This window comes from Ptiloglossa arizonensis, chromosome 3 (assembly GCF_051014685.1).
Source record: "Ptiloglossa arizonensis isolate GNS036 chromosome 3, iyPtiAriz1_principal, whole genome shotgun sequence".
Classification (NCBI taxonomy): Eukaryota; Metazoa; Arthropoda; class Insecta; order Hymenoptera; family Colletidae; genus Ptiloglossa; species Ptiloglossa arizonensis.
Genome location: NC_135050.1, coordinates 19,938,725 through 19,964,298, shown reverse-complemented (window position 1 = coordinate 19,964,298; position 25,574 = coordinate 19,938,725). Strand labels below are relative to the sequence as shown.

Below are 25,574 nucleotides of genomic sequence, written 5' to 3'. Positions count from 1 at the left end.
GTTAACCCTATAACGAGGGGATGAAAGCCGACACAACTGTTCGTCGATCCTAACGATAACGGTCCCTTTCGTCTGATTAACCAACGCTCGGGTGTGGCTAATGCGAGGAGCAAAGTGGCGCAAAAGTCGGGGTTAAATTGCACGAAGATTAGAACGTCTGGAGATCGAGTCGAGAAGTTCGTCTTATCGAATCGACTCGACATCGCGACCAAATCGACCGAAACACGCTTTCGGAAGAATAATATTTCTTTGAAATCGAAACAAATGTTTCTCCTCGAGAAATCGAAACGTTAGGGTGGAAGGTTAAGAGCGAAGACACCGAAGAGAGCAACGAATGAAAAAGAAGTACAAAGAAGAAAAAAAAAATACTTCTCGAAATAAAGAAAAGGTGTTCTCGCGTATGAATCGAGACACTTCTTCCATCCGTTTTAAAACCCCTTTCTTTTAGGTACGTGGCGCGTGGAATCGTGGCACGATGAATTTACGTGGCAAAACCGATGATCGAATTAAGCGTCGCTCACGGGTCGTTGGACAACAAGAGGTTAATCGCGGGTATCAACGTACCGGCGGTAGTCTCGAGCTCGTTCCTGCGCGCACGCCCGTTGCGCACACGCGCGAGCGTAGAATCCCGGTAAATGGGACGCGCACGTGTTGCGCCAGTCTCGCGCCAATTCCGAACCAGCCAGCCGGCTCTCCCTCTCTCGGTTTCTCGTCGACCAGTCGCGAGAGATTGTTCTCTCGCTCGTTCCGTCTTCCACGGGGATTGAATCGAGCAGACGTCCGCTCGTGCGGCGAAGAAGACACGCCGGAATCGTCCGTGTGGCGTGAAAACCGGTTCGGTGGAAACCAACCGTAAGTTGCATCTCTCGTGCGAACGTATCGGACGCGAATTTCGCGCGAATACGTGACCTGGCGGTGGAAACCGGCGACCCATCGTATCTGTGATTCCTTTCTTGTTCCGCGTTCGATCGCGTCCGTGTTTCATCCACAATGGCCAAGGTTTTCGAGAACCTGGCCCCGAACGAATAATGCAACGGTGTGTTTGTGGAAATACGAATCCGGAGTGTGCGTGTGTGTGTATCTGTTTAATGTACGGTACGTGGACAAGCGAACGTTGCGAAATTTTTAGGTATATTTCGCGTATAGTGTATCATCGATGACAGCTGAACAAAATTTTTTGTAGCTCGATAAGGAAACGCAAAAGGGAGAAATATTAGCTTTTCGGAATTTTGTTTAAACGTGCGACTCTATCAAAGGTTGGAGAACGTAAATATCGATTTTGAAGAAACGGTAATTTGCTAGTTAAGAGGAATTAGGAGAAAAGGAGAAAAGAACTTTTTTAATGACTCCATTGAGCGAAACTACTCCGAAAATTGATTTCATTTTTCTTTCAGAGAAAATCGGATATGTATATTGTACTTGGTTTGCAAAATTTCTAAAGTACATAAGCCGGTGGCAGAAGTGCGAGTTAATAGCCGCGGCGATTATCAACTCGGTAGATTATAATTCTGCTTTTCACCGGCGAGAGTTCTGTTCTTGTTTTTAACACGATCTCGTCCAATATTGATCTCCGGCCGGAGACTTATAGGTGGATTTCGAACTAGCGATTTGGCGAGCTTTGGACAGGAGTTGCAAAATTCCTACCTATCCGGGCACTAACCCAGCATAGTTCTGAACTTTGACTATTGGTCGAACAACCGTGAATTCTGCGCGATATAGACTTGACGTCGGAGGATGTATTTCGGGTGAAATGATAAAATTTTGAAATGTCTTCGACAACGACCACTTTTCACAGAGAACAACTATTGCGGTTCTATTTTTAGTTTATATTTCCCTTTTCGGAGTATCGACAAGATTCTTCTATTACTCGGAGCGACTCGTACACAAATTGGAGCATCTTGGTTCGTTTTACCTACAAGTTCACCAAACTCGAAACTATCGGCTTAAAAAAGAAAAGAAAAAGAAAACAGAAAACACGTTTAAAAGTTTGCACCAATCGATGTACCGATTACAGACCATGCACGAACAGAATACCGTTGGTTCGGGTTCGCTCGAAAACACTGTATCCACTCGTAGCGGGAAACGAAAATCGAATCGCTTTATTCGAGAAATTTTTCCAAGCAGAGGCCAGCGAAAGTACCCTCCAATCGGCCAATTAAGCTCGATTCCCGCGTATTAATTTCAAGGATCGATAACGGGCTCGTAATCCCGCGGATGAACCTCGACGCGGATGTTTGTGTTATTAGCGGACACTGTACGTTTCTTCCGATAAGTGACCATCAACTACCACGTTTCGAAATATCTTTTACTTTTTATAATTCCGAACAAATATCTCCGTTATCGCGATCGCGTAAAATCAAAGGTTAAGGAGATACAGAGCTTCGAAATCGTGGAATTTTTGGGGCACTTGAATCGCATTCGTACAATCCAATATACCTTCTATTCGGTACAATGGATAAATGTACACGTATTGCAACACGCGTACTCGTAATTCCCAAATACACGTACACACACGCGCACCGATTACTAAAAAGAACAACACCGAGAAAGAACGACGGTCACCCAAATTTGTACAAACTTCGATGCTCGATATTTCGTTGCTCGTTGATCTCACACGGTCGCGACAAAGGACAAATCTGTTCGTAATTGTACAAATTACAACATGTATTGATTCGATCTAAGTCAGTTTCACGCGCGACACACGCCGGCTTGATTTTCCTCCGGGCCGCGGCACCGTTGTCGGTTTTCGTTCCTCGTCGGGGCTTTTTCCACGCGTCCGTAGCCCGGACCGCGAACCCAAAATATGTAGAAGGAAATTTAATACGTATCTCGACCGAGGCGGAAGCTTCGTTGCGGTGGAAACAATGAAATTTTAACTCCAGCGGCTACTTCGGTTGAATTCCATCCGGCGAGCGAACGCGCCCGCGTCCGCGCTCGTGCCCGTACACTTTTCAATGTAGAAACAATATTTGCGAGCTCGGTTTCAGGCGTGCATTAGCGAACACGCTCGACGGCAAATTAATTATCAGACACGCTACCGCGGCGAACTCGACGTTGCATATTTCTTGTGACAACGTCAAACCGTGCGCGACGCTAATTTTCCCTCCGCGAGCGAGCCAGCGACGAAATCAGAATTTTAACCGTTCGCTCGGCATTATGCCCGGCTCAATTATCCGTTTCAAAGGAATTCTAACGACGAGTCGTTAATTCGTACCAACTCTCGCGATATTCGACCCGGGAATCGCGCGCGATGAAACCTTCGCTCGATTCGTTCGCGAAATTTCATTTCGTTCCAATTCGGGGCTCGACGTTTACGAAAATTGTTGTCAAATGTTACTCGTTTCTCGATACATCGACGCAACTTTTTATACCAAAATAGTGGAACGCGTTATTATTCCTCGAAAAATAAAAATAAGAATACACGATCAACGTGGCAGAGAACTGTTAACCATTTGAAACGAAGATTGTCAAAGTACGGATCGTGGCACTCTCTTCGAACCGATTTTGAACGACGTTGAGACACGACGCGATTCTAATCGTTTATTAAGAGTGTTTTGTCCGATCGATCAATTTATAAATCGGTTAAACGTATTCGATGAGAAACGGTGCAGTAAAACGGTGCTTTCAATTCATCCTTGCCTTCCTTTGAAAATATTACAAGGAGAGTAGGTCGTGAAAAATTACCATTTTTGAAAGCGAGTCTCGACGAAAGAAACTTTCAAACATCTCGATGACCGATCTATTTGAAAATCGATTTATCGTTTAATTTCGATCGTTTCGAATGGAAAAAAAAAATAAAAAATAATTCAAACTTCAAAAGGATCGATTTAAATACAGATCCGTTGAGTTAACTGTCCTCGATTCGCGTCGATTCGTCCATCGATCGAATTAAAAAGTATCGACCACCGAAGAAAATCTTCCCCTGTTACGTTTCCTCCCGAACGACCACCGAGAATCGATCCAAACGAAGAAGCCACTCAACGTGCCCGGAATACGTTTCTCCAGCGTTATAAGAGACTCGAGCGAGTAGTATTCCAATTTAACGCGGACGGGGGCACGGTTCACGGGCGGTTGAACATGCGCAATTTAAACCGAAATCAAACACACCGTGACACTATATTCCGACCAATTAAACGCGGACTCGCGAAGTGTTCGGAGAATCCATGCGGGGAATAATATTTCCCGGACTAATTCCGCGTAACATTAAATCCCAATTAAGGCGATTACGTCCAAGTCCCCGCGAAGCTCATAATTATTTATTGTTCCTCGACCGCGGCTAATTCGAACGTCTGCCAATTAAATCCTTTTCGGCGGACCGATCGTGCCCCGGCATAGTGTTCGAAAGTCGTCGCCGCGGCGTATACCCGAGATACGTATCTACAAGCAACAAAGTAACCGTTGGCCGGCCGCGTCTCCCCACCACGTCCCTCCGCTCCCACTCCCCACTCCGTAGGGTTCTGTGTCGGCGCTGAGGACGACAAGTGTTCGTGGTGGGGAGCAACGGGCCAGACCGGACCAAGGCCAATGAATATTCAGGGCTCGCTTTGCGGCAATAACGAGTCATTTGAATTTATACGCATGCCGGATTATTCCTTTCCTAAACTCCCTCGTTTCGAGGACGACGCGCACCGCACCGCACCGCACCGCACCGCACCGCACCGCACCGCACCGCACCGCACCGCACCGCACCGCACCGTTCGCTTCCCGAGACGACGAATTTCGAACCCGCGAGACACCGCCATACTCGTGCAACTTCAGAACGAAGGAGCTCGTAATTCGTAACGTCGACCGACCTCCACACTTACCGTTCAAATTCTTCGAAACATTTTGCATAAAGTTTTACTCCAAGTTCTCCGTAAAGGTGCATTGTTCCTCGAAAATTCCGACCGATTAAATCTCGATTACCCGTTAACCACTTCCGAGACTCATTTTTTTTAGCGCTAAGAAAAAACGCGAGGTTCCAAGGAGGGTTAACTGTTCTAAAAACTGCATCGTGCGTAAGTTGCTTTTCAAATTTTCGGTGGATGTATTATACGTTCTATCGGAGACATTTTATGTACGTTGATACCAGCAGGTTATCGGTTGGGTTGTAGAGAGTGGCACTTTTCTAGGACAAAATGTTCGATAAGATTACAGGTCAGGTTTCAGAAACTAATATTTCCGCAGAAGAAAAAGTGTTCTCTTGAATCGTTACGGAAAAATAGTAGGACAACTTTTGAGAAACTTTGCTAACAACACTCGCAGAGCGTCCAAAGGCCTGTAAGCTATGAGCAAATCTATTTAAAAAATGCAATTGTAAAATATCGTAGAGAAAATCGTATCCGTGATGTCTCACGTGTACAGAACATTGTCTTCGTTTCCCTCTCCGGATCGTCGGACACCCTTCACCTACAAGAACCTGTCCCCCATTTTACGAAACCCTTGTCCAAAACTCGTCCCTTAATTTACATTTACGTTAGAGTAGTCACGCTACACCCAGTTTTGTTCAACGATCGAAACCTTGAAACTTCCCCCACCCCCGAAATTTGCCAGTCGCGAACTCCTGTCATCGATCCTCTACGCTCGTCTCTTTCTCTCTTCCTCTCATTTTCTCTCTTTTTCTCTCTCTCTATCTATCTCTCTTTTCCCTCTTTCGTTCTCGTTCTCTCTTTCACTCTGTCGGTGTATGAATTTTTCACGCGAAAATTCTGTTTGCCGTGCAACGCGCATATAAACACGGTCGTGGGGGGTGAGCAGAGTGGTGGTGATGGTGGTGAAGGGGGGACCGGAATTTCGTTTGTCCGTATCCGTTTTGCCGAGCTCCGCGGCGAATCGCTTTAAACAACGCGCCGTCGCAATTTCCGCGTTTCGCGAAATTCCGATTACAAATTCGCGGCGGTCCCCCGGCGGGGATATTGCGAGCGGGATAATAAATTTTCTAGGTCCGCGTGGCACGCTAACGAGCCCAGGGCCCGTGCGCGGGTTCGCTCGTTCGTTCGTTCGTTGGTTCGTTCGTTCGCTGGTTCGCTCGCTCGCTCGCTCCGGCGAGCGGATAATGGACATTCGCCGCTAATCCAGCGACGAATCGATGGACGGACGATAACTCGGGGAGGCTCGGGGCCGCGAGCGAGCACAGGTGGTGGTCTATCGCGGTTAGAAGCGGCCTGTCACGGTTATCGATGATGCATTTGCCACGGGTAAATACCGGTTACGTGTCGCTGACGCGCGGTAATTATTTACGCCGTCGAATCCGTAAATGGTTTCGCCGACTTCATAATTTTCTCCGAATAGGTTTTCGCTCGTCGTCGACGAAATTTCGCTCCCCCCGCCCGCCCTCCTCTCTCCGTTCCGTATTTCGTTTGCCACGCAGATGGGAATATCGGTGACCGGGTCACCCGAAGGCATCTCGCTCGGGAAATCGATGACTCCGCGTCCGTAATCCGTTTGCCACCCGGAGCTACGACGAGTGGAAATATAATCGGTGCTCGAGGTTCGCAAATATCTTTGAAAGTGCCCCCCTACTTCCGAAAGAACGAGAAAAATTCCGCGCGAGAGGTACTGGAGTAATGTTCGTTCGCTGGATGAAGGGTGAGAAGTGCACGCGTCCAGTTTGCAACTGACCGCTGGTGTTCGTCACCATTCTCGGTCAGTAGCAACGCGTGTAAAGCTCCGATCGTGTAACGACGAGCCTAAATCCCTCTTTCGGAAGGATGTTTGTCCGAAACGTTTAATAAAGAGAAACACTATCAAAGAAGGATTTTTAGAAGGGCAAAAGGGTTCTCATTGAGAAGGGATTCTTAGTTATCTACATTTTTCTACGTCGAAAATATTTTCCCGCGCTTCTTACCAGGGAAACTGACGCTTTCGTTGATCACGGTGCAACGGGAAAGATTCGAAGCTGTCTCTCCTGATATTCGTTCAGTTTCTAAAGATTTCGTTTTTCGAGATATTCTTCGAAATGTGTATTCTCAACGCGTGTACCAAACATCTTTGTCGAACGTTTCGAAATCGTCGGGAAAATCCTCCAAACATCAGCACTTTCTTCGGTCTGAAAACTGACGGTTCCTCTTGACGGAGAACCTAATTGATTAAAGCTGTCGTCCAACCAGCGGAAGCTCGATTCGGCTGACGTCGGCCGATGCTTTTCCCTCCAACATTACCTTACTCCGAAAGAGCAATCCTTTTTATCCTCGTTGAATAACGGAATCATCGGATCAAATTTTTCGTTAATTACCTAATTAATTCTCCTCCTAACGGGCCATCCCACCTCGATACCGTCGTTTGTCTCTCCCTGGTGCATCCGCTCGTGTCACGAGGGATCACCGTCAAACATCGTCGATAACGGCCGCGTCTACTGTGCGTTGCTGGAGAGATGATTAGCGGGACGGCGCAGAGGCAAGGGGGATGACCACCTCTAACGCACCCCTATCTTCGATTCTGTCCCCACTACCGTTATTTCGTTTCGTCTCGACGCGTCCCTCTCTTTGTCAATGATCGGTAGTAAACGAGAACCACTTCGACCATTAATACACTGCGATTGACAAGAGGAACGTCAGAAGTGACTCTCACCGATCGTAATGACATTTGGCAGACTCGTAGGTTCGCGTCTACAATAATCGTAACCAGGTTTGACAAAAATAAATGCAAACTTCGAAGATAACTACTGCCCCAACTGACAGTAACTGTGGCATACTGGTAAGATTGGTAATATTTCAAAACGAGATATTTTACACTTATATCTTCGTTCTTTACACAATACGTAGTTTCTTCAACTTTGCATCTATTTTTTCGTAAGTGTCCGGTCACTTACGGTCACGATGAGTAAACCTACAAACCTGTCAAAGTTCAATGAAATCGGTGAGAGTCCTTTCTGACAGTTCCTCTTATAAGACCACATGGTGTGCATACAGGCGCGGCTAATCTATTACCAATCGTACCCACGATCCAGCCGTTCGACATTTTTCCAGTAACGCACAGTAGCGCGGAAGCTTGGAAAATATTCCTCCCCCTTCTGCAACGGCCGCAACGTTTTACCCGGACGCGACCGACGCAGCGATTAAATATGTAACACACGCGCCTAGACGCGGAGTTACGCACAGGAGAGTGTAATTTAAATTACGCGCGCGCGTGCACCGGCTGGTATTATTTCATTATTTCGTCGAAATCTGTTTCATTAACGCGATACGTAGCTACGGATAGTTTAACGGTCGTTTATCGTTGGCGTTATCGCGACTGTTATTGTCAATACCGGGGCACGCGCGCGCCAGAAAGAGAGAAAGAGAGAAAGAGGCGCGCGGTGGGGGGTTGTGGGTGGTCTCTCGTCTATAAATCGCGTCCTCGCCGCGGGCGATTGGCACGTACCTTATTACCATGCAGTTTCCGGTAAAAACACGCCGCAGCTGCAGCTGACGGCCCCGGGGGCCGTTGCAAGACGCGCAAAAAACTTCTCGGCCAGAGTTTCCGATGGGATTAAAATTTGCGAAACTCCTGCTTTCCGCGGCTCATGAATAATTTTCGCTCGTCCGCCACCGGCGTGCACGAAAACGAACGAGAGGACCCGCGGTAAGGGGAACGAGGGGACTCGGGGCTCTTTGACACGTCGAGACAACCAAACGAGTGGAACCAGACCGAGACGCCAGACGTGGAACAAAGGGAGATTAAAATTCACGGAGATGTGCAGGAATTTGTAACGGTAACAGCTGCTCCCGGTTCGCGCTCGCTATTATTTCGTTGGATCCTTTTGACGCGATATCGTCGAATTGCGTTCAACGACCAACCTGAACGACGATAAGCCGAATCGCGAACTCGACGAATTTTGCGCGGGGATCGAACAATCTTTTTTCTTTTTCGTGGTATGTATTATACGTCGAGAATCGTTCTCGGGATGTTTCGAGTTAAAATATTGCTGTTATCAATGTGGCTCGAGTTCGAAACTTTTAAGCAGCATAATGTATATTAAGAAGGAAAAAATATAGAATATCGACCAAAAATGTCTAATCAAGTATAACTTGACTTATTGTTAGTCTTGACGACGATGTAATAAGAATACGTGTGACAAAATTTGACATCGACGGGTTTAGAATTTTCTTTTTTTTTTAATTAATTAAGGAAGCCTAAGTGTCCACGAACGGATGATTCCGATACATCGTATCACCGTTAATAGTTGCCAAGTTGTCGAGGCTGCATCTTGTACACCTAACCCTGACGAAGCTACCTCCGAAGAGGCTCATCGAATAGAAAGTACATCTCGAGGGCCCACACCTGTTCGGCGGAGACACGGAGATTCACTTACAATTAGTCGCGATGACTTTCTCCGCGACACGTTGCATCGCATGAAATACCAAGCGAGCCATCCGTCGTCGCTATAAGGAAAGAAATGTAGAAACAGGAAGTGCGGCCGCTGTCGTGACTCGATATATTCTATCGATTAACACCTTTCGACGGCTATCGTTCGCATCTTGGAAGATAATAAACATTTCTTTATCGCCGCGTAATTGAAACCGGACGTTTTTACGACGACACGAGGTCTCGAAGTCGACTCCAACTTCTCGCGGCTGATAAAATTTATAAAACATGTCTGGGTAAGGTCTGGTACACGTAAGTTCGAGACTGTGTTTTCTCACGATGCTCGATAGATTCGAGCAGACTGAAATCGATTTTCGATAAACGGCCAAGATACGAAATTTCGAGCAGAATTTTGCCCGCTTAGGTGTGAAACGGACGAATAAAAGTCGCGTATAAATGTTTATTCGTACTATTCGATCGTTGGTTGTTCGAATAAGCGTTCGAGGTACAATTCGGCGCGTAATTTTTATCTTCGTTCCGTTCTATCGAAAGTTTATCTTCTCTTTCAAATGTTCATCCAGGTAAGAGTATCAGCCGTCTCCGGTCTAACGGTAAACAAAACGTTAAATATTCCCGAGCGACGCGATCGACCGGCCGTAGTATCGGCCGGTTTCCTGTAAAAGATAATTTATTAATATCTCCGAAAAGGAGAACCTTCCCCAACGGTCGACATTAACACATAAACGTTAAAGTAACTTATTGCGGGGACCGAGACGTTTACGAGGTGCGCGCAACGTGACGTTCGTTTTAATCGACGTATAAAACACGGAGGGAAACGTCTCGAAGACCGATATCCAAAGTCTCCGGTATTACCGTGATCGATCCAACGACAATAATTTCGCGCGATGATGAAATACACGATCCTTTGCGAGAGGATCGGCACGAAAGGGACGAAACGACGCGGTTGACAGGGAGGTACCGGACAGAAAAGCGACATTAGCGCGACGTTAAACGCCATACGACACTCCGTGGGCGTGGTTAAGCGATTATCAACTGGTTTTCTCTCGAGGACGTGTTTCCTATCGTTCGGTAAAATTGCCGCGACGCACACGAAGCTCGTCGTTACGAGCGGAAAGTGTTCTTTCGCAAATGGTTATCAACGATGCTGGTCGTCGAGAAAGTCCCTCTGCAACGAGCAGAACGGTCGTCGTTGCGAAATCAAACTGGAAGGCGATTGAATATTCATGCGGCGAGGAGTCTCTCTCCCTCCGGCCCCCCTCTCTCTCTTTCCCTTCCCGCGTCCATAGTCGCTTCCCTTTCCAGTCGTCTCCTTCTCGACACGGAGCTCGCTCGAATCCTGACGTTGGCACCTGATACGGCCGGCACCGCGCCTCGTGAAACGCGTTATCAAGGATCTCTCTCCTAGAACGGGACGTGTCCCGACGTTCGACCGCCTCGAGTGTGTCGATCACCGTGAACGGAGAGATCCGCCCGACGCTTTGTTTACAAAGTATAACAAATCTCGAGCGATCCGATCTAACGTTCGCGCGCAACGATAATTCGGTCTCCGTTCTCGGTTCACCGTAACGCGAGTTGTGTCTCGACGATCGATTTTATTCGTGGCGAAGGGAGGGAGGAGGGGATCGATCGATTAACTCAGGTGGGAGATACTCGGAGCAAAGATTCGCGAGAACGTGGGATTGCTCGAGAGATCCCGGACGATGCGTCATCGGTACTTCGAGGAGTGTGATTGGATCATTTCGAGCGTTCACTGGTCATTTTATAAGCTGCGAATCATATAGAATATTTATGTTTGTTTTAGAACAGATAATGCGAGAGATACAAAGCGTGCGTAGGTACGCGGTGGGGCGGAGCGAAGAAACGGGAGGCGGTGCAACGAGTCCAGCTATGCGGTAGGGTGGGGGTAGTGGCTCGCGGGACCTCGAGCGGCCACAACATTCCGCTCTGACTGGAGCTCGGGTAAAGTACCCGTAACGGAATCATTCCGTGCAGATACTTAAATATACATTTATCGCGATATTTTTCATCTTCAGCGAAGAACGTACGGACACCGCGATATTTCGTAAAATTATTTCCAGCGAACGAAAACTCGTGCGGATGTTTCTCTTCGAAAGTTTACTTCGGACAGTCCCTGAATCAACGTAATCGCGCGATGTCCGAAATTGTCGCGAATATCGATGTAAAAGCGACGGATAAACGTCGGGTGAAACGATCGTTGTCGCGCGAGTCGTTATTTATCCGGAATAATTTATCTCGACGATAAACCGCTTCGCAGTTCGCGACGAGAAGTCGAGAAAAGTAGCGGATAACGCCTCGTCGTCAGGATCGTCCTCAACTCCCACGGTCCAAGGGATTTTCGACTTCCAGGATCGAAACTCGTTTAAGCAAGACACTCGCTGGAAGTTCCACGAGCGGTGGAAAGAATCTTCCGGGCGTGCCCGGAGCGGCGACTTATTGCCAGAGTTTCCGAGCAATTTCGCACACGCCAGGTACATACGTAGCCCGAGACGGAAGACCGTTGTTCCTCGGATGTGAGAAGTGGCGAAGAGGAGAACACGCGCGAGGCCGCGGAACGAAAACTTGGCGACCTTTCAAGCCGGAATTCCGGGTCTCCGTAGCCAGCCAGGCTACGGCTTAAACGACGGAACGAGTTCCTCGCTTCTCTCGTCGTATCCAGAAAGACGACGAATCCCCGCGGGGTGGCGAACATCGACTTCCGAATTCGTGGCACGAAAACGACGACAACCGGTGCCGGTGTGGTGTTATTCCCCCTTTTGCTTACACCACCCTGGAATTCTCGTACGGGGCGCGAAAGCACGGTTGCTCGCTCGCTCGTTCGTTTAACGCTTGGATTTAAAACGAACCCGATGGAGCTGGGAAATATTTTAATGGGACGTCCCGCGAGGCGACGACGCGACGCTGAATCGCGCTGCTGGTGTCTCCTCCTCGGGGCAAAAACCCCAACGGAAGAAGAAGAAGAAGAGATCGCACCGAGAGAGACTGTTCGATCGGTTCGTTTCGAATGTTTGTTTCTTCGTTGCACCCTCGGCTCGGGTTTATCTCCGAGGGGTAAAAAGTTCCGACGTCGGTGTTCCGCAATTGTTAAATCGTCGATCGAAGAAGGAAGGTATCGTTGGTTTTCGAGATTTGGCTACGCCGTGGATGCTCTCGTAGCGTTTCGAAGATCGAACGCGAGCGTAGAGCGTCTTCGAATAGGGTGACGAATTTTGGGAAAATAGTCGAAACAGAATCGCGTTTGAATTTATTTTCCCGTAACACGTTCCAAACGAGACGAATCAAAGGAGTACGATAATTCAAGTTTCTTTCTCTCGTGGCGTCGCAATATTATCCTCGAGTACGGAGGACAATATACTCCCTTTCGTTGCGTCACGGTTCGATCTCAACCCCGTGACACGTTGGTAGTCGTCGCGGTAGAAATTTTCCAAGAGTCGATTTTCGAATCGAGTTCGAAACTCCGGCTGGAATCGCACGTCCGGTAAGCTTGCCTCGATGACGCCGCGCATCAAACTCCGCGATACTGAATCGCGGGGGATCGTGTTTACAAAGATGGTGTCGGATAGAGGAATTCTTTCTTAATGAAAGTCGAGAACCGTGACGGGCGGACGGGACGATACCGCGATGCGCGAAATTTATTCGACGCATTCGTGGCCACGTGTTACGTAAACCTCTCGACGGAGCGGATGCGGCAGTTTTCCTCCTGCCTGCGCGAATTTGCTTAAAGAGCACGCGAAATCCTCTGGAGTAGCTTCGCTCGAATGCTAACGCGTTTACACCGCGATGCTCTTCGCTATAATTACGAGGACGTTTTTATTATACGCTGCCTGTTGAAATACGGGCATAACGTAACCGCGTCGGTGAAACGTAGAACTTTTAGCGAGCAGCTGTGCCAACGCGATTCCTTGCTAAATCGCGAAAACCGAGGGTTTTTCTAGTTGGTTTAATAAGGACGATAATCGTAGATTTAATAACTCCTTCCGCGCTGTTTCTATTTTATCCGGCGCGTTCGCGCCCTTCGCGGGCCATTCGTGCGTTCGTTCCGTTAACTCGTTTGTTCGTTAGCGAAATTGACGATGAAACGAAACGATAAAGAACGGTCGGTAAATTTTTATACCAACGACACGGTATCGCGGTGGACGGAAAGATCTAAAAAATAGAACAGTGGTTATCAAATTTGAAGAATCTTTCCGCTCAACGACTCGATTCACCTAACTGATATCTCTGGTTTTTTAACATTTACTTTTAAGTGGACACGAGACAACGTTCCAGATGGAATCGAATCGAAATCAAGTACACGTTACAAGTGTACGAATATATAGATTCGTGTGTGAATAAAAATTTAAATATCGTTCGATTTAAATGTCCCTGCGAAGTGGATGAAGTTACGTAGATTTAGTAGATAAACAATTGTTCGATTCTATTCAAACGCGAGTAATATTACTCCGGATGAAACTGAAGCGATGAAAGTAACGTTGAACGTAAATTAGTCGTAATAATCGATCGATGAATTTGTAAATCGACCGTAACATCTGTGACGGATAACACGACCAAACCTGATGAAACACTCGCGAAGTTTGCGAAAACATCGCCGTTACTCCTGCACACGATATACAGTACAGATATCGAGAACGCGCGACAACCACTCTTTGTCGGCGCGCCGTACGCGATGCGTCTCTTTCGATATTTATAAAATGATTATGCACGTGTAAGATCGATCGCGACCTCTCGGAGTTAAGAAAGGTTCGAGAAATGGGTGTTTCGATGTCTTATCGGGGAGAGTCGTCGCTTTCTAAGCGGGGGCGCGTCTAACCTAACCTAACCTAACCGAGTCGCGCGCTAGACGAAGAAAAGGTCCGCCTTTGCGACCTCGAAAGGCGCGTAACACTTTCGTCAAACAGACCACCCGCGAGTTAAAAGTCTGCGCGAGACAAGAGGGTGAAAAAGGGCGGAGATGAAACGGTTAACGCTGGTTCTCTTGTGCGATCCTACGCCGGAAGTCTCTTTTCTCGCGCGACTCCTCTTTTGTAATTCCGTCGAACGATTTCCACGGTGCTTGGCCCGACCGCGTCTCGCGTTTTACCTTCGACTCATTTCACACGAACCGATAATCGCTACGAAACATCGAACGCGGGAGCAAGGGAAATGGTTCCCACGAAAAAATCGTCGCGTTAATCGATGCTCGTTTCATTTTCGGAAATTCAAACTCTCGTGAATACGATCTTTGCGTCTTCACTACCGAGATACAAAGTTTATCGTTGCGTGTTAGTAAGTGTACGAATATATAGACCCATGTGTAAATAAAAATTTGAATATCGTTCGATTTAAATGTCCCTACGAAGTGGATGAAGTTACTAAATCTACGAAGTAGATTTAGTTGTACCGAGAGAGTAGATAAAGAATCGTTCGATTTTATTCAAACGCGAGTAATATTACTCCGGATGAAACTGAAGCGATGAAAGTAACGTTGAACGTAAATTAATCGGAATTTTCGATCGATGGATTTGTAAATCGACCGTAACATCTGTGACGGATCTCGCTCGGAGATCTCGAGTATCGGATAATGCGAAGAGAAAAGGTATCAAAGTAGACGCAACTTGCAAGGTACGTTCGGTGGCTCGAGTATTGAAAAAATTTGAAACTTCTCGCAAATGTAATTCGGGTGATCGTTCAGTTTTTCGATTCGGCGAAGAAACGATTCCAGGGGTGGAAACACCCCGTTGAAGAATATAAGAGTTCGCGTGTTATCGTAGACATATTTGGAACCGTATGGAACGCGAAGGAAAATTGCGAAACAAATGTTTTTCGAAAATTCGTTCGACGAAACTTTGAATCGAATTGTTTCGTAGTTGCGTTTCGAGTGTTCGTTCCAATGGAAAACATCTTCGAAGTCGAAATCGTCGAACGAGGGGTGAATTTAAATCGTTACCGCGTGTTGCAAAATCGTGGATAGCGTCGATCGAAGCGCAGAAATGGTGAATTTTCTTTCACGGGAAACGAAAGATGGTCGGGTAGTCCGTGTGTTACGATAAAACGCGGCCACGCGATCAGCCGGAAGTTGCGAAACGAAACGATTGCCCGCTGTGGCAACGTTTCTATAAGTTACGGTGCGCGCGATCGATAAAAGGAAAGACGAGATATCGACCCGTAAGACCCTATACCCGAGGTTTCAGCATCGTCGGAAACCGTCGATCGAGAGCGATACTTTCGCCAGTTTCCACGCCAAACAATGCGAGCAACTGTGTCTACAAGTATGTTAGCCGGGAGGAAAAAGTTCGCTGTTTCAAAGTCGAACGACGCGTAACACTTTTGCGCGGTTTGCGCGAAAGAACGTCCCGGTGAAGAGTTGGCGAAGCACAAAAGAGAGGAAGAGGTCGAGGCGAGACGAGGAGGGGTAAAGGAAGCTCTAAACCCGCCGCGTTGCTCGAGACATCGGCCAGAATTTCTTTCCGCGTTTGCAAAAGAGCGCCGGGTCTTATCTTGTCCCAGTTTTTCCCTCGCCTTAACCTTGAAATTTACGTGCAACGGTACGCGAAGTTTCGAGATAGGAAAATCGGTCGGAGATTCGACGAACGTGCTGAAATTTCTATTCGAGACTGAACGTCGAGGTCTTGGACACGTTTTGTTAAACTTGCAACGTTTACGATCCCGGTTTCGGTCCTCTCGAACCTTGTCAACGATTGCAGTAAAAGCGCGCGAAAATCGAAGTGCGAAACACATATCGGAACAATACAAATTTCAAAGTCTCTTCAATCGACGATAATATAATTTTTGTACACGAGGAAAAAGAAAACTATTCGCAATAATTTGCAACGAGAGACTACCTATTTAAACACGTTTATCGGTTTAACGAAAACACAGAGTTTCTCTAACCGCCAATAGCGCAACAATTTAGTAAAAAAAAAAATTCCATATAAATATGTCATTGTAATTTTCACATAGGACTCGAGTACAGAAAACCGCGCAATTTTCTACCGATTAAAATTTGTTGTAAATTTCACGACCGCTGATATTTTAACGCGCGACTCGTCGCTGGTTACAAAGTGGATGAAAAATCTCGCCGAGCAATTGTTCGCCGTGTCAATGGCTCGAGCGGGATTTTCAAATTACTTTACGTCGAGTAACAATTAACAGCTTCGGGGAAATTCGACGTTTTTACGTTCATTCTTCGCCAGTTGCAATAATAAAGGCGCGCTCGCGCCGTGACGCTTTTCATTAAGCTCGAGCGTAGCGTAATTGCGTTAGCGTTCCGTGTGCCGCGTTCGCTCAACAGCGTTGCACCAACACACGGACACCAGCCGCCGGCAAACTGCCGCAAAAGCGAAAGAACTTCCCTGTTGCGACCTCGAAAAGCGCATAACACTTTCGTACAGGAGGGACGAGTCGTCGCTACAACCGGAGGGAATTAAGTCCCGTTTTACGTTTCGACGTCCTGAAATATGGGGTGTCTTTGGCAATTTATAAAGGGAAAACTGTTGGCCCGAACGGTTGAAAATTTATCTCGGAGATTCGTCGACCGTCGGGGAACGTCTGCTAATTTTCACGCGTTAATGGAATCGATCCAATCCCCGCCACGGTGTCTTCCCGAGAACTGGTCAATTTACGATCAAATCGAATTCTCGTTACAATATCGAGCGTCTTTTCCCAATTTATTCTCAACATCGAGATTTTTAATTGTATCCACAGTTGATCGTATCGTTCTCCCGCGATTTACCACCAAAGAATCTCCATCTTGGATCGCGACCACAGTCGTTCCTTCGACGAAACAAAATCTTCCTCTGCGATTTTGCCCAAAACTCGCGAAACGTCAGAGTTTGATTCGTTAAAAAGTTACCGAACGCGGAAAGCGAATGTTTTTTCGTAAATGGTTAAAGAAGTACGTAAAAAAGAAAGATTAAATTTCCCCTCCAGGTGAGCGAACAATGCAAATGAAATTTCATCGACTAAGATTTCGATCGATAGGCAGCGGCAGTCGTTAACCCCGTGCCTCGGGATTTAATTTCCGACGGTGCCCGGTCGTTGAATTTCTCACGAACCGAAACGTTCGATCGATCGAATCACCTTTGAAAAATTCATTCGTTTATTCGAACGTTGCCAGTTTCGTCGCGAGGGTGACTCGTTTCCGTCGTGTTTGTATTTTTTGTTTTTCTCCTCCACGATCCGTATTACGAGCGATTCGAATCGAAGCCGAGAGGTTCGAAGAACACCGAGTCGTCCTGAATCGAGAGGAAGCATCCTCGCGAGGAGACGGTCCTTCGTGGACGTTTACAACCACCCATCGAACGACCACCGCCGGTCATGGGACGGTTACGCGTCCATCTTGCCCGAGAGGCGAAAACGTGCTGATGCGAGCTACGGGGTTGCGAGCTCCCGGAGATTCGAGTATCTTTTTACGACCCCGTTTCCCTGGATTCGTGCGACCATCCAGTATCTCTACCGGCGTCGATTCTCGAAGGAACACGATGTACCCGGTGATGTCAAGAGGTTCACGCGCGACCTTTTGCACACCCGAATCCCCGAGATCCGTTTTCTTTTAATTTCGAAGGACGTCGAATCTTCCGGGTTGATCGTAACGACGAGTACACGACGTAAACGCGTATTTACCCCGAGTGGCTTCCGATATACTGGACAATTTCGAGCGAAACCGAGCACCGTGAACGGAACATCGGAAAATATTAAAACTCGAATATATTTTGCTCGTTCGACCGATATTCGCGTTCGAGGGGCGAGAAGTGCCCCTTCGAGTCACGGACGAAATAGCACGGATGCATTTCGAAAACTAGGACAGATGGAAAAAATTATCGAATAGAAGAAAAATTGGATTTTTGGCGTAATTGAATATAAAAATTCTGGGGGTTGCTGTAGGTGGTGTTTGTTACCAACGGGACGGTTCTTTTTTCGGTATTGTTCGATCGGTTGGATCGTCCTCGTGTTACGCGCTTCCCTGCGAAGAATTCAGCTGTATCGCTGAACGTGGCCAAAAAATAAACGTTCTTCCCGCATCGTCCCGTACACCGAGCGCAGGAGAAGAAAAAAAAAAAAAAAGGAACAGACGAAATAACCTTTCTGAATTTGAATTATTCATCGGAGGGGGGAAACACAATTCTCGGTCCCGTGTCTTATCGCGTAAACAGCGACGAGGAGGATTTCGAAGCTCGAATCCGGGGTGAAAATTGCTACTCGAAAGCGGGGATTGCCGTGCTCGCTGTAATTCCGCGTAACAAATCGCTGCTTTCGCTCGAGTACGCGAAGAGGAACGATCAATTAGAGGTGGAACTGTCTGCGAAAGGATCCGCGAGAATTGTCTTTCGCGACTTCGAAACGGAGAGGTTCGCGAAATTATGTAGCTTCGTAACGTTCGCAAGTGAACGAACCAGGTTTGTAAAATTACGTAACGTTCGTAACGTTCGATTTGCGTTGTGTAACCCGATACATGCAAATATTGTCAAAATTGACGGTAAAGGAACAAACGTAACGAAAACACGGGTATCGAGGAGTAGTGGTGAGAATCTCGTTGCTCGAATCCGGGGTGAAGATTACCGCTCGAAACCGGGTATAGTCGCGCTCGTTCGTCGCTTCTCCGGATACAACGCTCGCGATTCACGGTTCCGTGTTCGCGATTCGTCAACACGGATCCCACCCGATGGCCCGCGGCGTATACGCGTCGTCAGCGCGCGTATCAACGTCCCGGAGCGCACGCGCGCGCGTCGAGCGTGATATTCCCGCTAAAAGCGAAAATGAAAAGGTGGCGCGAGGGTGGTGCGGAAGATCGAATGGTTATACGCTCGATGGAGGGCACTTTCGGTCGGTCTCGGTGACAGCTCCGTTTTAGGGGCGATGAAACGCGAATAAATTTATTCCCTCGAGCCGACGACCCGCGAGAAAAATGCCACCGCGCGTTCCTTTTCCCCCTTTCCTGCGTCCGTAGGTCTCTCTCTCTCTCTTTTTTCTCTCCCCGTCTCTCCGCATCACCGTGTCGCTCATTGTCGAGGCATAACGGAGATCTCGACCGGAAGGCCTTGAGCAATGGTGCGCCGTCAACGGGCAGGGAAATCTCCTGTCGTTCTCGTTATGGAAGACGGTATTACATAGCGGATCGGGCGTAGCCGAAGCACCGTTCCTGTACAACGTGTAACAGTTTATTCGTCACGTGGGTCCTTTTACCGATGAACTTTCGCCGCGACGTGGATCGCGAAAATTGCCAGCTAGGCGACGCACCGTCGTTCGGATTGTCTTCGACACCGTGTACATTCGTCCCGGTTATCGTTCTCGGTTCAACCGAGTGGAACCTTCCGTTCAATTCTACTCGGGAAAAATACGCAGCGAACGTAGACCGAGAAACGATCGGTTCACCGAACGGGGTATCTTCGACACCGTGTGTATATTTAGTAACTTGGAGTTCCTATTTAGTAACTTGGAGTTCCTATTTAGTAACTGTACCGGTATCTCGTGGATCGATTCTTCGAACGGCCGTAGAAACGCGAAAAATTCAAAGGTTTACCGGTTCCTTCTATCGTGTTTGCTCGCGTTCGAAATCCGGAATAATTCCCCGCGAAAATCGCATACCGAGCCCGATGGTAACCAACGTCATTCCTGTGCCTTTGCTCTCGAACGTTGCGCCGCTTTTAAAAACCACCCGCTCTTTTCCTCCCCTCCGTTTCACCCCTGGGGGTGAAACACGCGCCACGCTGCTCGCTTTTCTCCTCGTTTCAACCGTCGTCGTTGCCTTATAAACGAGGCATTCGCGTAATCCCAGTCTTTCTGTATTATTCAATTTCCCCCGGCGTCCCCGACTCGCGCGCACCAGTTTACGTTTTAACTCTCCGCTCCGTCCCCTCCCTCCCTTCCACCCTCTCAACGTCCCACCGCCTGTCGTCTCGCCTACGCTCGGTTACCGCATATTTACGTTTCGAATAATCCTTTATGCGCTTACGGTCCGCGGCGGCGACCGACCAACCCCGAGACGGGAATAAAGTCTTTACTCCGTTCCGCTTCATTTTATTCCGCTTGCAACCGGCCGCGTCCGCTCTGTCCCGGGAACGGAGAGCGCTCGCGTGCACACACACGGGACACGAGCTGGAGAGAATGGGGGGACGCCCCGCGATCCAGGTAGATTATCGGCCGAAACCGGTTGCGAAAGGCGTGCACGGCAACGTTAACCCCCACTAGCCCCCCTCCGCGATCGGAATTGCTAATTAGGCGCGTGTAAAATTACTGTAAATCGACGAGCCGACAATTATCGTAAACAGCCTATCCTGCCGGGGAATATTTCACCGGGAAACGGGGGAAAGGGCTACGAAGAAGAGAGAGAGAGAGATGGGGGGTCCAACGTGACGAAACGGGGAAAGAAGGAACTCTCTCGAAAATAATTTTTCACTCCGCGAATTATCCTTCCAACGTACAGAGGAGGACGTAAAATTATCGATATCGACGCAACGTCGGTGTTGAGAACACGCTGACGCGCTTGTACTGTTAATGGATCTATTCTACGTTCAGGCGAAAACTACGGTGAAAACAACCCCGTAATGGAAAACGAGTTTACACGTTGCACAGGAAATATCTTTGAAAGTGTACAAGATATGGAAAACAAGTTCGATGAAAAGTTCGGTGGCATTTGCTGTCACGTAACGCGGCTGGAAAGAATTTTTCACGCAGCTTCTTTTTTTTCCAAAGTTTGTACCTTTAATCTTGAATCAACCGGATCGTTCGGAGTACATTTGTGCGTGGATTCGAATTGCTTTTGGATCATCGAGTCGATGGATGTTTCTCGCAAGTTTTTTCGCGACACTTTCAAAAGAGAGATAAAATTGGTGGAAAACAGCGACGATTACTCGCGACGAATACGCGGACGAGTCGGTCCGGTGCAGTCCACGCGCTCTTTTAAACGGGTTAAACAGTTTCGAGCAAAACCGAGCGCCGCGTTGAGGATGGTCGGTGGTTCGACGACACGGGTTGGCGATCGAGAAGATGGCCGAACAACGACGAAACCCCCGGGAAAGGAAGTTGCCGTGCCAGGGAAGATTAACTCCTCGCCCCAGCGGTAAACGATGCGTGCACCCGGCTCTCGAACGAGCGCTCGTGCACGACGTTTCAGGGAAACGCGAGAAGTACCTACGCGCCGAGTACTCTTCGATGGAGATTAAAACCGCGTTCTCGAGAGCCGATCGAACGTGTCGGTTGAAAAGGAAAAAGAAAAAAAAACCCCTCGGTTAAGTATCTTATAATTAAAACGCGTCCTTCAGGGCCGATCGAACGAGGCGTCGAAAAAAACGGGGGGAGAAATGGTATATCAAATGTTTGAATTCGATCGAGGAGATTTCCATAGGGGACGTCGAGAAATTCGATTTCGCTCTTTGATCGAATTTTTGAAAAAAAAAAACGAGAAAAAGGCCACCTGCTGGTAAATTGACCTATAATTTTTGTATTCGTACCGAGGACTTCCGGTGGTTGTCGCAACGATCGATCGATGTACCGTAAACGGCAAAGAAGTGTTCTTTCTTTAAATTTCAAAAATTTGAGTATTCGAATTTCCTCTTGGTAAGTTTCAATAATTTTCGTACTCGAATTTCCTCTTGGTAAGTTTCAAAAATTTCCGTACTCGGATCTCCGACTAGCGAATTTCGATAATTTCCGACATCGAATTTCCTAGCGGCGAGTTTGAAAAATTTCCGGATTCGAATATCCCGTTGGCGAATTTTTCAAACACGGAGAATCAACGATTCGCGAAAGTAGCGCCCGCGAGCGTTGCGTTATTAAAATAATCGATCAACGTATCGGTGGACGCCGCGGCGGAAAAAATTGCCGCTTCCGTCGTCGGTGCGCAAAATCACCGTTTCCATCGGCGCGGAAAATCACCGATTCTCCTCGGCGTGCAACATTCAGCAGAGCGCAAACATTCGAGGCAACGACGCGCGCGCGTGTGGCTTTGATTTTTTTGTTCTCTCTTTCTTTCTTTCGTTCTTTCTTTCTTTTTTTTTTTTGTTCCAGAGGATTCGCGTAATTACGGAAACGCGACTCGAGCGACAGGATCCGGCGAGGAGGAGACGCTCGCATGAAATATTCGAAGCGCTCGGAAGCGTCGGATTCATGAATATCGCGCGCGGCGTATGAATTAGTACGGGACCGAAGCGTGGAAGTTTAATCGGAACGGGACGCCGCGCGTCCTTGGTATCGGCCGCGGGAAAAAGGCGTGCGTTTTACGCCGCGTCGTTCCGCTTGAAATTGCAACCCGCGCTGTTCCTCCGGGGGGCCACAAATCGCGCGAGGATCTAGATCTCCCACAGTCCTTGCTCCAGTTACACCGCTCGACGGCACACGCGCGCGTTTCAATTACCGCGATTTCCACGCGGATCTCATCCCGCTTGTTGCGAGAACGTCGATGCGATCGATCCGTATCGGTAGAAAAATATTTCGAGGCTTGAAATCTTTCCTTTCGAAGGTAACTTTGTGCGCGTGGTTCAAAATCGAATTCTTCATATTCTCTATTAGTTAACTTCGATACGCTCCTCTCTTTGTACGCTCGAACTTTTTGGATAAAAATATCCCCAATGTGTAGAACTCGTGTTTTTAAGTCCATTGTACGATGAGAGGGGTTGGAAACATCGAATTGCGCGTATTGTGGTAGTTATAATTGGGGAGAAGTGGTATGTCGCGAGATGGGTCGGGAAAGACCCGAAGAACCACGGTTATCGTCGCATCGGGACGACGAGAGAGTTCAGGATTCGTTGTATATACAATCGTGTTGTACGTGTGTTTTGGATAAAGTAATGGTTCTCGAATCGAGACAATTATTTACCAGAGGGCTTTCGTTTTGAGTAGTATGATAATTAGGAAACGAGGAGGCTCGGTCGACCTTCAAATTTCTCTCGGAGGGTAACGAATTAAGAATAGAAAATGAAATTATTTCGTCGAGCGAGACGAGTTCGTACTAACTCGGAATACTTTTACCCGGAGACGAGAGATTTCGACACGTTGGTACGGGACATTAAGTTACACGGATAAGTCGACGTTAATTTTCACAGTTTATATTTTTGTTTCGGCGCCTTCGGTTATAATACCGACCTGAAAGCTTTTCGTTACTCTTCGCGCACATTTTACGCGAATTTCTAAAGACTTTAATACTTTCGAAATTCCCAACAGCTTCCCTCTACTACGTTCCACCGTTGAAGAACAATTTATAACCTTCGCGAGGTTCGAAATTTTCTCTCGTGAAAATTCAACGAAGAAAAAAGCATCGTGCGCGAGCGTAGATTGTGTTCTGCTTCTGGCGTTATTCGAACGACGCTAACGTCGCTATCGACTCGAATATCTCCACCGCGAATCATTTTTTCCGCATAAACGGTTCGATTTTCATCGAATCGTTGAGAAACGTATAATTCCACGGGAAGAAATAAACGAACTTGTCCCTCGAATAACATCCACGAGTTCATCGAAAGAAATTCTCCTTACGTTAAATTACTCCCCCGAAACCGTACAACTTTCGTTTGAAACGTTCTTCGATACGTTAAACAGTTTCGAAGATATTCGAGGAGATCGATTTAATCCTCGTTCCGTATATACTTTGAAAACTATTTCAATTTTACGCCACGTTGAAACGAAATATTTTATCCCAAAAAGTTGGCCCTCGGAAAAAAGAAGAAAAGAAAGAAAAAAAAACACTTTTCAATCGAATCTTTGCACCGTTCTCGATCCGAACGTACGGTTCTCTGCATTCTGTAGAAAGTTTTCCCGATTATTCGGAAATCGATTCGATGATCCCACACGGAGCGGCAAGGTTTCGAAAGTTTCCAAATTTCCGGCCACGGAATCCGTTAATATCTCTACTCTCGCTTTCTTCGCTTTTTCTTTTCCCTTTAAATCATCCACACCGTTCCCGATTGTTATTCCGTGGGCCGCGCGACCTAAATCCGTTTCCTCGTCGCTAGATTCGTCATCAACGTCGTCGCGCCACGCTTAATGAAACTCCGCGAACGACGTCGCGGTGGATCGTAAAATAAACGTTTCGTCGTGATTTCATTTCCTCTTCTGTTCGTTCGCGTGTCTCCGTTCTATTCGCGGACCGACTCGTTTCGACCGATACCGGTCGTTTCGTTTTTCGACGCGCGGCGAGCGCAATCGTCCGCGAAAATATAAATACGCGCGTCCGTTACCCGCGCGGGTAGTCGCGAGCCGATTTTCGGTCCTCCCAAGGGCACGAAACGAGCTCAAAGACGGCAACACCGACTTCTGTACCGCAGAGAGCTCGTAACGAGCCTAAGGAGTCAAGTTCAGTTTCATTCGGGATAAACTCCTACCAATTCTAATTTTCGAAAACCTCGATGTTTTCTCGCACTGCTGTGCGTGAAATTGGAAATTACAGAAATATCCTGAAATTATGCACGGTCAGTGAAACTGCTCAATAGAATTTCCACCGATGTAAGTAACTGCGGCGAGACACAATTTTCTTTTTTTCTTTTTTCGCTGGCTACGCGTGTATTGTTCTACGATTATTAATGTCTTACCATATTCAAACGACTGGATACCAGGGGAATATGTTCGGTGCAGTAACCCCGTGTACAATGTAACGCATTTCGATACGATGCGAATACGATTCGATTTGATTTCAATTTAATCGTTTTTCGCGCGAGCAAACGGTATATTTATTTCGTAATCCACTGTCCTTTCCCTTCTAAATCTCCAACAGGTATTTCGTGCGCGGACCGGAGAAGCTGCATTCACCGAACGGTCGATGCACGGAGGGAAAAAAAAGAAAGAAGAAGAAGAAAAAAAAATGGCGAACATAAAAGCGAGAGGTGTATTTCCTACCTGGTGTGGCTGCAGGGTGTCAGGGATGGGCCGTGGTGTTATTAGCCAGCGGTGCTTACGGGGCGCATAAGCGCAACCTCCACCTCCGAACTACTCCGGCTTTGTCTCTGCATCCTGAAAAATCGAGAAACAAGCGAAATGAGTTTTATACGCCGTCGAGGGTACGCGTCGTTTACGTAAACGCGCCGTGCGGGGCGCGAAGAGGGCGTCGTTCCACTCGCGCCAACGATGCTAAAGGCCCGCGAAAATATCGCAAAATTTGCATTCGGTGGATATCGCGAAATCGTCCGTAGAGCCGATCTCTGTTCAAAAAATGTACATCGCGAACGCGCGATACTCGTGAGTACTTTTATTTTTTCTCTTTTCTCTCGACCATTGCTAGATACTTTTTCCTGTAATTTAAATTAAAATTCTTATTCGTTGCACGAAACTTTTATTTAAGTAGCATTTTTTCCCTCTCGTAACACGAT

General features: G+C 47.5%; 1 protein-coding gene across 1 annotated transcript in view; it reads right to left on the bottom strand.

Annotated features, from left to right (window-relative positions):
- Positions 1-25,223, bottom strand: part of LOC143144989 (uncharacterized) — a 151,180-nt gene extending 125,957 nt beyond the window's left edge. Inside the window, exon 1 of the mRNA XM_076307921.1 lies at positions 25,105-25,223. The gene's annotated coding sequence lies outside the window, so the exon portion shown is untranslated. The remainder of the gene's footprint in view (positions 1-25,104) is intronic.
- Positions 25,224-25,574: the final 351 nt, after the last annotated feature.